General features: G+C 48.4%; 1 non-coding gene across 1 annotated transcript; it reads right to left on the reverse strand.

Annotated features, from left to right (window-relative positions):
- Positions 1 to 12810: 12810 nt before the first annotated feature.
- On the reverse strand, positions 12811 to 12895 carry TRNAR-UCG (transfer RNA arginine (anticodon UCG)). Its single transcript has one exon. It is a non-coding gene; the product is annotated as a tRNA-Arg (tRNA).
- Between the last annotated feature and the right edge of the window lie 413 nt (positions 12896 to 13308).

A 13308-nucleotide genomic window follows, 5' to 3' on the forward strand; every position in this document is an offset into this window, starting at 1 on the left:
GTTTTACACTTTAAACTTATACAGTGTTATGTCAATTATAGCTCAATAAAGCTAGAGGAAAAAAGGACTACCCTGACGCCATTTACTTCTACAATGTGAATCCCTTACCCCAATGGCCCACATAATCTCCTTACCCTGATCTATTTTTCCCCGTGACACTTACCACCTTCTAACATGTTATATTATACCTTTGTCGTTTATGTTGTTCACACTGTCTCCTGCTAGAATTGAAGTCCATAAAGGAAGGGATTTTTGTCTGCTTTGCTCACTAATATACTCCAAGCGTTACAGATTTGAGTTCTGCAGCGGCAGGGATACTTCTGATGCTCCTCTAGCCCCCAGCTCAGCCAGAGGTTAAGTACAGAAAGAATCTTTCTTAACAATTGGAGGAAAAGGGGCACCTGGGTGGCTCAGTTGGTTGAGCGTCCAACTCCCGATTTCAGCTCAGGTCATGATCCCAGGGTCGTGGGATGGAGCTCCCCATCAGGCTCCACACTTAGTGGGAGCCTGCTTGAGATGCTTGCTCGCTCTCTCTCGCCCCCCCCACCTTTGCTCCCCCTCATGTGCTCACTCTCTCCCTAAAATTAAAATAAATAAAAAATAATTGGAAGAAGAAATAAATGTCTGGCTGCTTCCAGGGCCCAAAGACCCTTCGCTCGTGTAAGACTTCCAGCCTGACTTTTTGTTTCAACTCAGTGAAGAGAAACCTAGAGTCTCCATACCCCATGTGCAGAAGGACAAGGTCATTCAAACTGGAATGCCTTGGAGATTACAGGAGGGTGGGATGAACCTGCAGGTACAACAGGCGTACGTGAGGACCGTCTCAAGAAGCTGGGGTCTTACTTATGGGACCCACTTTGTTCTCTACAATCCAGCTCCAGGAAGATGGATTGGAAAGCTGTCTCCATGCGAGTTCTTCTCAAATACACTCAGATAGTAATAATTTGTGGCAACATAGTGCCACATTTCCCACTGACATTCCCCTATGAAATAAAGTAGGTCATCTAGATTGTCAACTTGTATTTTTGTTTCTGTGGAGTGCAATGATGCTACTTTTTGTTTCAAAGAGGGCAAATGTAAACGTGTATTTTTCCCAAACTGGCTTTTCTGCAGAAAACGTTGTGTATCCCAATGCTGCAAGAAACCAGCCAGTGCAAAAGTGCAAAGGGGTGTGTGGTGGGAGGCCGGCCCCTCAGATTTCCCTTGTGTTTCTTACCCAAACACAGCCTGGGCCTCGGTCTCAAAATAAAAATCAAAACCAACAATGTGCCCCCAACATTCCTTTCCTTCCTTCCCTCCCAAGTCCCAAATACATAAACAGAATTTGTTTTGAAGGAAGCACATTTTTTTCCCATGCGTGTTTAACAAGCTGCCGTGAAAGAGATACCTGTATTATGTTCCCTTCAGGAAAACGAAGGCTGACAAAGAATCCTGTCACTGGAGCACACCATCTGCCTTAATAAATATATTACATGATGCTTGGTGTTGTTAACATACACGATCCTGACCCTTAACTGAGTTCTAAGCTTGCTACGGAGGGGATCAGGTCATAGATTTTTTGCCTCCGTGTGGAACCATTTGATTGTAAAATTAAAAAAAAAAAAAACCAATCCGATTGAAATGAGGTCAAGTTAAAAAGTGTTTTCTTGGGGCACCTGGGTGGTGCAGTCGGTTAAGCGTCCGACTTCAGCCAGGTCACGATCTCGCGATCCGTGAGTTCGAGCCCCGCGTCAGGCTCTGGGCTGAGGGCTCAGAGCCTGGAGCCTGTTTCCGATTCTGTGTCTCCCTCTCTGCCCCTCCCCCGTTCATGCCCTGTCTCTCTCTGTCCCAAAAATAAATAAACGTTGAAAAAAAATTAAAAATTAAATTAAAAAAAAAAGGGTTTTCTTGAGAGGTTATAGGGACAGCTCACAGAACCAAGTGGAGGAATTCTAGCCAGGCCTGAGTGCCATGGGGAAGGTATGAGGCATGGAGGTACAAGGCTTGCCATCCCTCAAGGCCAGTGGTCCCCTTCATCACGGTGTTTCTATCTCCTGTCACTGCGCGGGCTTACTAACCATGCCTGTGCCCCCAACACGCTAAGAAATTCTTCCTTGGAGATCATGTTTTTCCAGTGAAAACATCATTGGCAACTTGGATGGGGCATTCATTGAGCTATGGTCTTGTGCATAGCTGGAGATTCAGCACGCTCTTCCCTTGCCCAACGAATGCTAGTAAGGTCTCCTCACAAATTCATTGTCACAACCTAAAATACCTCCATGCATTTTCCAATGTCCCCAACTATGTGATAATAGAGGTGAGCTTGCAACACCGTGTCTTAACTCCCATTCCCAGGAGAGAAATCGATTGATCAGTCTACAGCCATTACATTGGGCCCCAGTCCACTCAGCCATGACTAGAAGTGTGAATTTCAGTCCATCACAATCACAGGATACACCCAAGTCTGCCAAGACCTGCTTCTTCCAGGGGAGCTAAGGGCAGGGATAATCCCAGAGAGGGGACTATGACTAAGGAACTAATAGTCTAAATTGACTAAAGCATGGGACCAATGGCAAGAGTTCTCCGAGATAATTACATTTGCTCAGGGGGCCCCACCATAGTGCTCAGGATCTTGCCATGCTTTTGGACGCAATGCCTACAGGTCATCTAATTTCCCTTTCCTTCTCCCTTGAATGCCACTTTACTCCCACTTTTTATTTTCTCTACATCTCCTACAACCATTTAGGTCCACAAACATGTGATCTTAGTGGTTCTGGCTTCTCTTGCATACCAGATAACACAACATTAATTTACTTAGACTTGAATGAACTATTTTGTAGGCCTAAGAACAGAATGCCCTAATTTACCCCCCAAATTAACATACTTTTGCTTATGTGTTTGCCTTGCACAGCTGTTCACCATTTGAAGAGGCCATCACAGTGCTCAAAAGATAATCAAAGAAGCTACTTAAGAATAACATGCTGCCTTTTTCAAAAACCAATGCCCATGCTGAACTCAGAATGGTAATCAGATCAGGCAAGAACCCAACTGAGACCTCCGTGGCCAACCCACCCAGCTGGGATATTTGCATTTTATACAAACCATTTTATGAGGCTATAAATTTCACATTTTTACAGTTACAGGTCTTAATCATCACGAATACCATTTCTGCACGCATCTTTGGTAGACAGAATTAAAATTTCCACATGATCTGAAGATGCTGAATTGTTAATAGCTTCGCTAGGGCTTTGTGGCTTTTTCTGACCTCTTTGATGATTTCATCATTGTTTATGCATATAAAAATCATGATTTAGGCTCATGAGCCTAATGTAAATCTCCAGGCATTTTTTTCCAGTCGGTTTTTGCCGCTTTTCGATATTCTTCAAGCTAGAGGACTGGTGCTTGAAAAGCAGGGAGTGTATTGAGACTTACCAATGCCTTTCTCAAACCAAGTTAGGTTACAAGCAAATGGAGTACAAAATAATGGAGACACCAGTTTTTAACCCCAGCATATATTATAAACACAACTGTCATCTATTTTCACACTTGAAAGTATTTGTTCGTGACATGCGATCATATCATTTTTGGTGGTTTCATTCAGTATTTGGCTCTCAAGCCAATCTGCTTTTCCATTTATAATGTTTTTCCTAGAGGGTGCTTTAACTGCATTCATTTGGGGTTTTGAAACTGCTATATCTATATTTACCTACTTTTTAAAGTCACAAAGCTGTTTGAAGCAGACTCAAATTTCTTAGGTCTAAGTAAGCATTTGATTTAAAAATGATCTTTGAGCTGTTTAGTAACTATGTGTGAGCACTGTATGCTATTCTACAGGAACTCAGAAGAGTTTTTCATTCACTTGTGTTTATCAGTTCTGTATATTTGGGGATCATAGAGAATGTGTTCAAGACAATAAATTTAACATGTTTTTTTTTTTAGGTCTATTTCTTAATTTTTGAGAGAGAGAATACAAGCAGGGGAGGGGCAAGAGAAAAAGGGAGACACAGAATCCGAAGCAGATTCCAGGCTCTGAGCTGTCAGCACAGAGCCTGACACAGGGCTCGAACCGTGAAGTCATGACCTGAGCCAAAGTTGGACGCTCAAACAGACTGAGCCACATAGGCACCCCGACAAGCTGTTTTTGATTTAACCGTGAAATGAAAGCTTGTGCTTCCTTGAAAACATCTTTTGTATGAAGTAAAGGTGTTGATTCTTTCTATCGTTATCACCTGCCAAAGTTGATCAACAAATACTTGGTACATACTAAGCACACTGGCTCCAGAGTCAGGTCTTCATCCACCATGGGATCGTGAGGATGGGGGCCTTGAAAAGCCGTCATTGTATTAACTGAGGCTTATAAACCCCTCTTCACACTGAGTGAGTGTGGTTGATGGAACAATAGGCACTAGAAAGAGCACGAAGTTTCCAGGGGGAATAAATGCAAACTGAAGGATTTGGACACATTTGTAAAGGGTCTGATGAGTCCAGCCTGTGTGTCTGCCAAAGTCATCTTGCCTTCCAGTATTGCGCCTTCAGAGATGCCGGGTCTGTCTTTTAAATTAATCTAAGAATACCCTAGCTAATCCTGCCAGCTTCAACTTCATAGCACCGCCCCTCCTTTATCCTTCTCAAATGTAAATGTAATCCTATTCCATCCCCTTTGAAACTCTTCAAAGTTTTTCTATGGCTTGCAGGGAAAACATACAAATGAGCTGGCAAGACCTCTAAAGCTAGCATCATTTGGCCTCTGGCCACATCTCCATACACTTCCCATTTGTCCATTTCATTCCAGCCGCGCGGAACTGCATGGAGCCCCAGCCACGAGCCATTTGACCTTTAAGGCGTCCATTTCGGTCTCAAGGAATCTCCCATCCCATCCAGCTTTTACCTGGCCCGGAAGCCCCGTAGCCAACTCCTATTCCACCGTTCAAGACCCGGTTCAAGCATTACCTTGCTCAGGCTTTCCCTGACCACCAACCCCCTTCCAACAACTCAGTTCAGAGTTCCCTCCTTGCAGACACAGCTCAGTGCTCAGGCCTCTATTCCAGCACTTAACCACATAGGGTTGTAACTATTTTTCTGGAACAGGCGAGCAATTCCCTCCTTGATTACACAAAGGTCAACTGGGAAGAGGATACCTATTGTTATGTTGCATCCTTGAATCCTTGAAGATTCTAATTTAATGGGTGGGGAAAGCCCCAGGAATTTTTTTTTTTTTTTAAGTGCTCCAGGCGATTCTGATGTGCCTGTCTGAGAATCCCCACACCACCGAACTGTGAGTTCTGGGCAGGCCAGGACTGGAGCTTGTTGATCTCTGACCTACAGCAGAATGGCATTTAGACTTTCAGTCAATATGCAATGAGAAAAAGAAAAAAAACAGAGTGGGGGGGTGGGCAGAGGGGCAAAGCACAGATCTTCTAGGCTTCTTGGGAGAATGGTACCCTGTGGGGGAAAATACTGCAATACGGGAGTTTTGTGAAAAGAAACTTCCTGATTTAGCTCTAAGGATCAGATCTGCTTCTCAAGAAGATAGGAGCCAGGAGGTCGATATACTGAGAAAGACGCACTGGTACCCGGGAAGTGTGTGGGCACAGAAAAACCACGGAAGTTATTCCTGGTCTTATAAGCACCAATGTCAACCATCCATAGAAAACACATCTCTTGAACTTTGCCTGCGGTACCTCAGGTCTCTGGTAGTCTGAGATCCAGCTTAAAGGATCTTCCACTTCTGTGATACACAAATTACTCCCAAGCCTTGCCGGGTGTTCCTCTGCTCAAGCCAAGTTTTTGGCAACCAGGCTGCCTCATGCTGTTCCGCAGAATGCTGGGATCAGCGTTCTAATCCACTGGCCAACAACCCCCGCCCCTCCACCCGCCCTGTCCCAGCCCCCAGCCCCAGCCTGGCGGACTCATTCTGATGTCAAGAGATCTGCACTTGGATGGCATTTTGTAGAAGAGGATTAGACAGGCAAGAGGACACCCTGGAGTGGAGTTGGAAAGAGATCTTCGCACCTCATGGGGAGTTTTCCAGCTGCAAAGAACACTGCCGCTAGTTTTCTCTACACTGAATACCAGGAAATGGGGTTAAGCACCATGCAAAAATCAGCCCCCCACTCCCATCCCAAGGCTGCCAGACTGGGGCAAAAAAACCCCAGATCCTTCTCAACCTCTGGAAGAACGCTTTTAACGTTCTGGTTTTCCTGATCGCTGGAAAACAGGCCTCAGGATTTTAGCAGCCAAGAGGCCCGGTATGATTAGTCTCGTCAGAACGGACCAGAATTGCTAACGACCGCAGGTTTTTGTTTTTAAATACATGCCGTGGTCAGGGAAGGAAAGCCCATTGTGCAGGAAGCAGCATTTCAAGCACAAAACGTGATGAGGAAGGGTTATGATTGGAGCAAGCATAGCGCGACTCCACTTTGGGGCTCTGCCAGAGCTCCCATAAAACCCTCCTTTTTCTTGAGTCTACACCATGCGCTCTGATGTGATCAATTTAAGAGGCTTTTATGAGATGCCAGAGCGCGTTACTTAAAGCACTCCCATTTATTTCTCTTTACTTTATGTTTTTATTACGTAGCATTTGAATTAAATCCATCTGGCAACGTTTTACCATGGAGGGAGGTGGGGCCCATCAGGAAGAGAAAAGAAATTTGTTGACGAGGGAAAAGCTCCTGTGGTCAGGGCTGCTTGGACCTCAGTGGGGTGAGCACCCTCCCCCCAGTTGAACCCCCAGGTTCCATGTGAGGACAGATCTTAGATGACGAATATACAATCTGCCTCCACAATTTGATTTAGGTTCCCCCCCCCCTTTTCTTGCTTCTTCCCCTCCGGCTAACCATGAGCTATTTCCTGTTTATGCCTCCTACTAACCAGCCTTCAAGTCCTACCGGACGGTCAGGGACCAGACATAATGTCATCTCTGCCTCACCATGTCACTTAATCCTTCTGGAAGGAAGTAGCTGGTTTCAGCTCTGAACGCCTATAGCATTTTATCTGGACTTTTGTAGGAAAGTTATCACTTTTTATCTTGACTCCTACAGAGGCGCGTTTTAGTTTTCAAAATTATGAGTCTAGAGCCTGAATGTTTTATCTTTGAATCATGCTCAGCACCTACTGCAATGACTTGAACATCCGAGGGACCCAATAAATATGTTTTGAGTAGTTATGTACATGCCGACTCCAAAAAGCAATTTTAGAACTAGGAAGCAGTTGTCACTTACCTATAAGTGAGCCACAAGGACTTGTTTTAGAGGCAGCTCTTAAAGTCACAGCTACTCAGAAGCCACGCCTGGCAACTGGCCTCAGGTCCCACCAGCCAGCCCAGAGCCACGGCCAGGACGACTCGTTCTGAGATCAGGGAGCTGCGCTCGGACGGCATCTTATGGGAGGGTACCGATGAGCCGGATTGGGATCATCTGTTTGCAATAAAGACCATCCTGCTCAGCCGGCACTATTAAAACAGGCTTCATCTTGAGGATCTACGTGGAGCTGTAATCAGGTCAAACCTCTGAGGACGCACCTGGAGCCTGGACCTTCACCTTGGCCCTCCACTCTGGTCAGGCCTGGCCACACGCACCTCCCATCTGCTCCTTTCTGCTGGGCCGCCAGCGGCCCCTCCATCCTGGCCGGTTGCCCCCACGGCCACCTCCGCCGTGTGACCCTTCAGTGGTAGCAGTTGCGAACAGTGGGTAAATGTGCTGTCTGTAGTTTTTGTTTTGTTTTGTTTTGGTCTGTTTTAGTGTGGATTTCTGAACAAAGGAATTTGATTGGTTCAGCCATCCCTGGAAGCCAGATGACTATAGTTCTTGGGTCAGGCGCCTCCCTCCGGGTCCCAGGGCCAGGGTGCAGGGACACGTGTGCACCTGTGGGTGTGTGCCCTGGAAACCGTCGGTCAGGGACCACCGCACACCTGCGGAGCATTGCTGCCTGCCCTCCGTGAGGACCCTGCAGCTAGGGACAGGGCTCGGGGGAGGCCTCTGCTCCCTGTCAGAGCAGCGAGAGAAACGCAGCAACCAGAAGCTGGGGGTGACTAATTCATCTAGGTGTCCAGACTCTGGCGCACTGCAGGAGAGTCGAGGGGGGAAAATGAAGTAATTGCAGGCGATCGCAGATTGGTTGGGAACAAACACTAAAAACACTACACAAGGGAGAAAGAAGGGGGGAAAGCAAGTATTTTAAACCCCCTGATGAGCAGCTGAAGCCAGAGGACAGTCTTCTGAATGGAGTGATACGCTCAACACCTCATTAGAACCTCCGAGTTCATTGGGTCCTCCGGTATTTTAGACTCCTGGTCTGTCTTGGGTCCTCATCTTTAAGGCATTTGAGGTTTGGCTTTGGATATTTAAAGAAAGAAAAAAAAAACATCATAAGCTATTGCCTGATTAATGCCTAAGACACAGCAGTTTCTGATGCTCATTGCAAGCTTTGCCTCTTAGAAGTGGCTAACGCTGGTTCAGTTCTTAACAAGCTCCCCGTTCTCACGTCTCTCACGACTTTATAATCACAGATGGAGAGCCCTGATTAGCTGCTCAATCTGGTGACCAGAAGCGCTAGTCCTTTCTTTTAGCAGATTCAGGCAATGGCCCTCCTGTATCTCTGAGAAAAGAGTCTGCTAAGATTTGATTACGGGGTGCTAACGATCACGGGGTGGGGCTGGGGGTTGGAGGGTGGCACGGCCCCCTCCCCCGGGCTCCAGGAGCTTCTTTCTCTGTCTCCCTTCGGGAATGCTCCAGCTGGGAGGACGAATCCAATCATGATCATAAGAGCCAATGTCTACTGAATGCTTAATATGTCCCAGGCACCCTTGTGAGCCCATCCCATAATTACCTCACTGAATTCTCACGACAGCCTTTTGAGGAGGGCGCCATGCATGTATCTTTAATTTACAGATAGGCTCCATCTTCAGAGGGGGCTTCTGAAACAGAGCAGGCAACCTTTTTTGGGGGGTGGGGGTGGGAGGGGCGGGAGGGTGGGTGAGGGGTATTGAGGAAGGCACCTGTTGGGATGAGCACTGGGTGTTGTATGGAAACCAATTTGACAGTAAATTTCATATTTAAAAAAAATAATGATAAATAAATAAATAAAACTCTTAAAAAAAAAATGAAACAGACTTTAGCCTGCCCAAAGTCACAGCCCCGGCAGGAGGATGCCACCCAGGCAGACCTCCACTTAACTTCTGTGCTCCTCCCAGGCTGGGAGACATTAACTCACACCTCGAATGAACGAACATTTCCACGAATGGAGGTTTTAAGTATTGCCATCATGTTAGCACTCCCCACCCCGGGGTTATCTGTGGCCCCTCCCGGAAGGGCCTTCCTTCCTGGGGCGACTACCGTAGCGGGAAGCCATCTAAATGGTTGATTTCCAAAGAGATGTACAAGAGGGATGCTTTCTAAGGGTGGGATTTCTGGACCTACCACAAGGTGACAAAGCAGGTTGTGGCGCAGAACGCTCGTTTATTTAATTTGCACCACTCCTGGGGCGCCTGGGTGGCGCAGTCGGTTAAGCGTCCGACTTCAGCCAGGTCACGATCTCGCGGTCCGTGAGTTCGAGCCCCGCGTCGGGCTCTGGGCTGATGGCTCGGAGCCTGGAGCCTGTTTCCGATTCTGTGTCTCCCTCTCTCTCTGCCCCTCCCCCGTTCATGCTCTGTCTCTCTCTGTCCCAAAAATAAATAAATGTTGAAAAAAAAATTTTAAAAAAAATTTGCACCACTCCTGAAATAATAGACGCTCTCATCCTCCTGTAAAAGGTGGGGGAACAGACACAATGAGATTCATCAACTTGCCCGACATCAAAATCGGGTGAATGGAAGAGCCAACATTCCAACCTGGCCCCGCACCAGTAGCTTCCCCATCTCTCAGCAAGGAAAGAGCCTTGCCGGACGGGAATGTACCCTACCGGGATCTGCATTTGCTCAAAGGGCCTCCGGTCTTTTGGGTCTGGTTCTGTTTTTCCCACCAGGCAAACCTGCTGCCTCCCGCTCCTGAAACTGCACATCCTGGCATGAAGCCCCGCCCACCTGCTCTGCAGGCGCACCTCCCGCCGGGTGGGCGCTCCATTTCCCCCCCCCCGCCCCCCCCCCCCGCCTCACCCCCACCCCACACACAACACAAAATGACAGGGGAAAGAAAAATATCCTTTGTGTGGCCTGGAAGACTTAGCCTGAGGCATTACTCCTGCTTCAGCACCAAGACAACAGAAATACGCGATGATTACTGGGTACCTTTGTCAATGGATTTTTAATTTCACCTTATTTGTCATTTACTTTCTTAGGAAGAATTCTACAGTCTCCTTCTCTGTCCCGTGGGTGGATGTCTTGGGATCGCTCTCATGTCCCTCTTATTAATTTTGCTTTTATGCTCTCTGAAAAGACATTTTTTTTCACTTTGTCATTCCTTGGGGCTTGCGTGCAGCCCAGAGCCTCAGTTAGCGCCCCGGTGGCATTAAAGGTGACACCTGAGTTCTGAGCCTCACCTGACCTCTGCCATGGCGTTTCTCCTCTCCTCACAGCCAAGCCTGGGAACACCTCCTCTTCCCTCTCTTTCCCCAAATCCACCCACAAAATCTGCTACTTTTTGGGGAAGACACAAGCGGGGAGACTTAACCTCCGAAGCCCGGTCTCGATCTGAGCGCAGAGGGGCAGCTTGGCTGAGATGAGTTCAACGTTCGTTCACTGCCTTTTTGTCAGACAGCTGTGGTGCTTTTCAAACAAAAACTTCAGCAGTTATTTTCCTGTCCTGAAAAAGAATTCAACTTCGTCAAATTCACATTGTGTTTTGTTCTCTCAATAGATAGGTCTGGGCAGTTTTGCCCCGGGCATTTCAAACTGAAGCCGATGCCATTTCAGACATAACTTCCTCAAAGATAGGAGACCCTCAGCCAATCGAATTGGGAGGCTTCACCGGCCTCCTGCCTGAAAGCACTTTCACTCAGGGGCCGGGACAATGGGCGTGCTTTGCACTTCTCCTGTCTTGAGGGAGGAAAAGCAGAGGCCTCCTACCCCAGAATCTTTGAGAAATTCATTGCTCAACATGGAGAGCACCTCCTCTGTGCCAGGCATGTACTAGGCGCAGGGATAGAAAACAGACACTGCCGTGGGTCTACAAAAGAAAGATATTATCCTTCTGTTTCCAGTTTCTAAGTTCAAAACCAGTGGATAGACATACTCAAGAGTGAGACAGGTGGAGATGAAAATATCAGCTTTAGCACCGGCAAAAGCCAGACTGGAGGGCACAGCGTAGATACGAAGGTTCCTATTACTTTCCACACGTGTCCAGCCCACCACTGCAGAGCCGGACTACGGCAGCCTCCCCCAAAGGGTGGAGCATGCCCCCAGGGGCTCACTGCCAGGCTGAGAGCGGGTAGGCATCCCCAGCTCCCCCACGGGGACCAGACGGAGAGAGAAAGGAAGGGGAGAGCCCAGAGGACTCTGGGCTGGTTTACCGAGCACCCTGGTTCCCCATGCCCGTTACCCCTCTGCAGAGAAGCAATGAGTGAGGATGGGAACGGGGCCAGGAGGGGTGTGCTGACTGGAGCCCTCCACCTGCCAGCACGCGACAGGGGACTAGAGATGCCCCCTAAGGGACACATTCCCTCCCCTCACAGAAAGGGCGGCCCTGCGGTAGGGAGACCAGAGAGGAATTGTAAAACAGTAAGTGCTTTCCAGAGCAGGTGGTCTCTGAGCTGAGGCCAGGACGAGCAGGGCCCTTGCCAGCTGGACGAGTGGCGGAAGGACCAGGATACGCCAGGGCCCGGAGCCTAATAGAAAGAGGGTGACTGCGAGGCCAGGCAGACTTGCAGAAAGCCACCAAGGTGCACTTTGTCCCTCTGGCCCTCAGGACCAGCTTCCTCCACCTCCATCTGGCTTGCAGTCAAGGACTAAGGAACTGAGCACAGGACCCTGAAGGCAGGTGCTCCGCGGGGCAAAGACTGGCGCCTGTCACAGGTGGCTGCCCAGCAAATATTTGTTCTTTGGACCCACATCACATCCCTCTGGCCGCCTGGAACAGGCCACTTTTCCTTCATGCCTCTTGCCGTAACTGCAGAGACCCCACTCCGAGTCACCTTCTCACTTCCCTGAGCCCCTGTGATGATCCTTCCAGAAGTGATGTTTGCACAAGCCCGAATGCTCTCGGAAGCACGGCTCTCTGTAAATACAGAGTTTTATTATTAGAAGATGATGAATTTTTAAAATGCCAATTCTGGCCTTTTCGCCGTGACAGAGTGTGACTCAGGTCTGCATACACTTGGCTCCTTCTTCGCCAGAAATCTCACGGGTCTCAGCTCCACGCCGAGGATGTGACTTTGTGCAGCGGTCGAGGCCCAGGGGGGATCAGGGACATCCTGTGAATGATGGAGCCCACGCAGCCACCCAACTCCTGGGAATGCCCAGGAATATTCGTCCAGCATGGCTTGTCAAGAAAAAGCAGAAAAATCTGTATTTTGTGTAAAATGTCCTGAATGTTAAATATCGGCCTCCAATTCAACAGTTAAAAAAGAACACCGTGAGGCCCTAACATGACACATCAGAGGGGCAGGTTCACTCTCCTCCCACTCCCCCTGCCAGCTGGCTTCTGAGCTACAGCAACTTTGCCCTAATGTCCGGTTCAGCACTTGGACCGGATTGCTGGAAGGAGAGCTATGGTCTCGAGGAAGTGAGCCTTGGCCACCCAGGGGAGGGCAAGGTCTGTGCTGTGCATATTTTATTTTATTTTTTAATTTTTTTAATGTTTATTTTTGAGAGAGAGAGAGTGTGAGTGGGAGAGAGGCAGAGAGAGAGAGAGGGAGACACAGAATCCGAAGCAGGCTCCAGGCTCTGAGCTGTCAGCACAGAGCCCGACGTGGGGCTCGAACCCACAAACCGTGAGATCACGACCTGAGCCGAAGTCGGGCGCTCAACCGACTGAGCCACCCAGGCACCTCTGTGCATATTTTAAACTACTGCTTCTTAGCATTTTCAGCTTCACATAATTCTTCCTTTAATGTTTTCAGTCGTTGGGCTTGTCCCAATTCAGGCTTGTGCTCTATGGTGCTCTATGGCGCGACTTCCTTCGCCAGACAGGAAGACTGTGGTTGAGACCACACACGGAGCCTGTGCAGTGCCACAGGTCTGGGGTCAAATCCCGACCCGTCACTTCTTGGCCGTGTGATCTGGACAAATCACTGAACCTTTCTGGGCCTCGTGGGCAAATGAGGGATGGCTACCAACCCTATTTCAAAGGGCAACTATGAGAAATACTTGTAGGTAAAGCACCGAGCACCTGTCCGGCAGAGTGAAACCCCGGCTACAGGATCTCCATGTCCTCGGTGCCTCCTGCTCCTAACGCACAA

Source organism: Lynx rufus, unplaced genomic scaffold, assembly GCF_022079265.1.
Source record: "Lynx rufus isolate CCGP_SWC_20201006 ecotype Redwood Valley unplaced genomic scaffold, mLynRuf1.p SCAF_1, whole genome shotgun sequence".
NCBI lineage: Eukaryota > Metazoa > Chordata > Mammalia > Carnivora > Felidae > Lynx > Lynx rufus.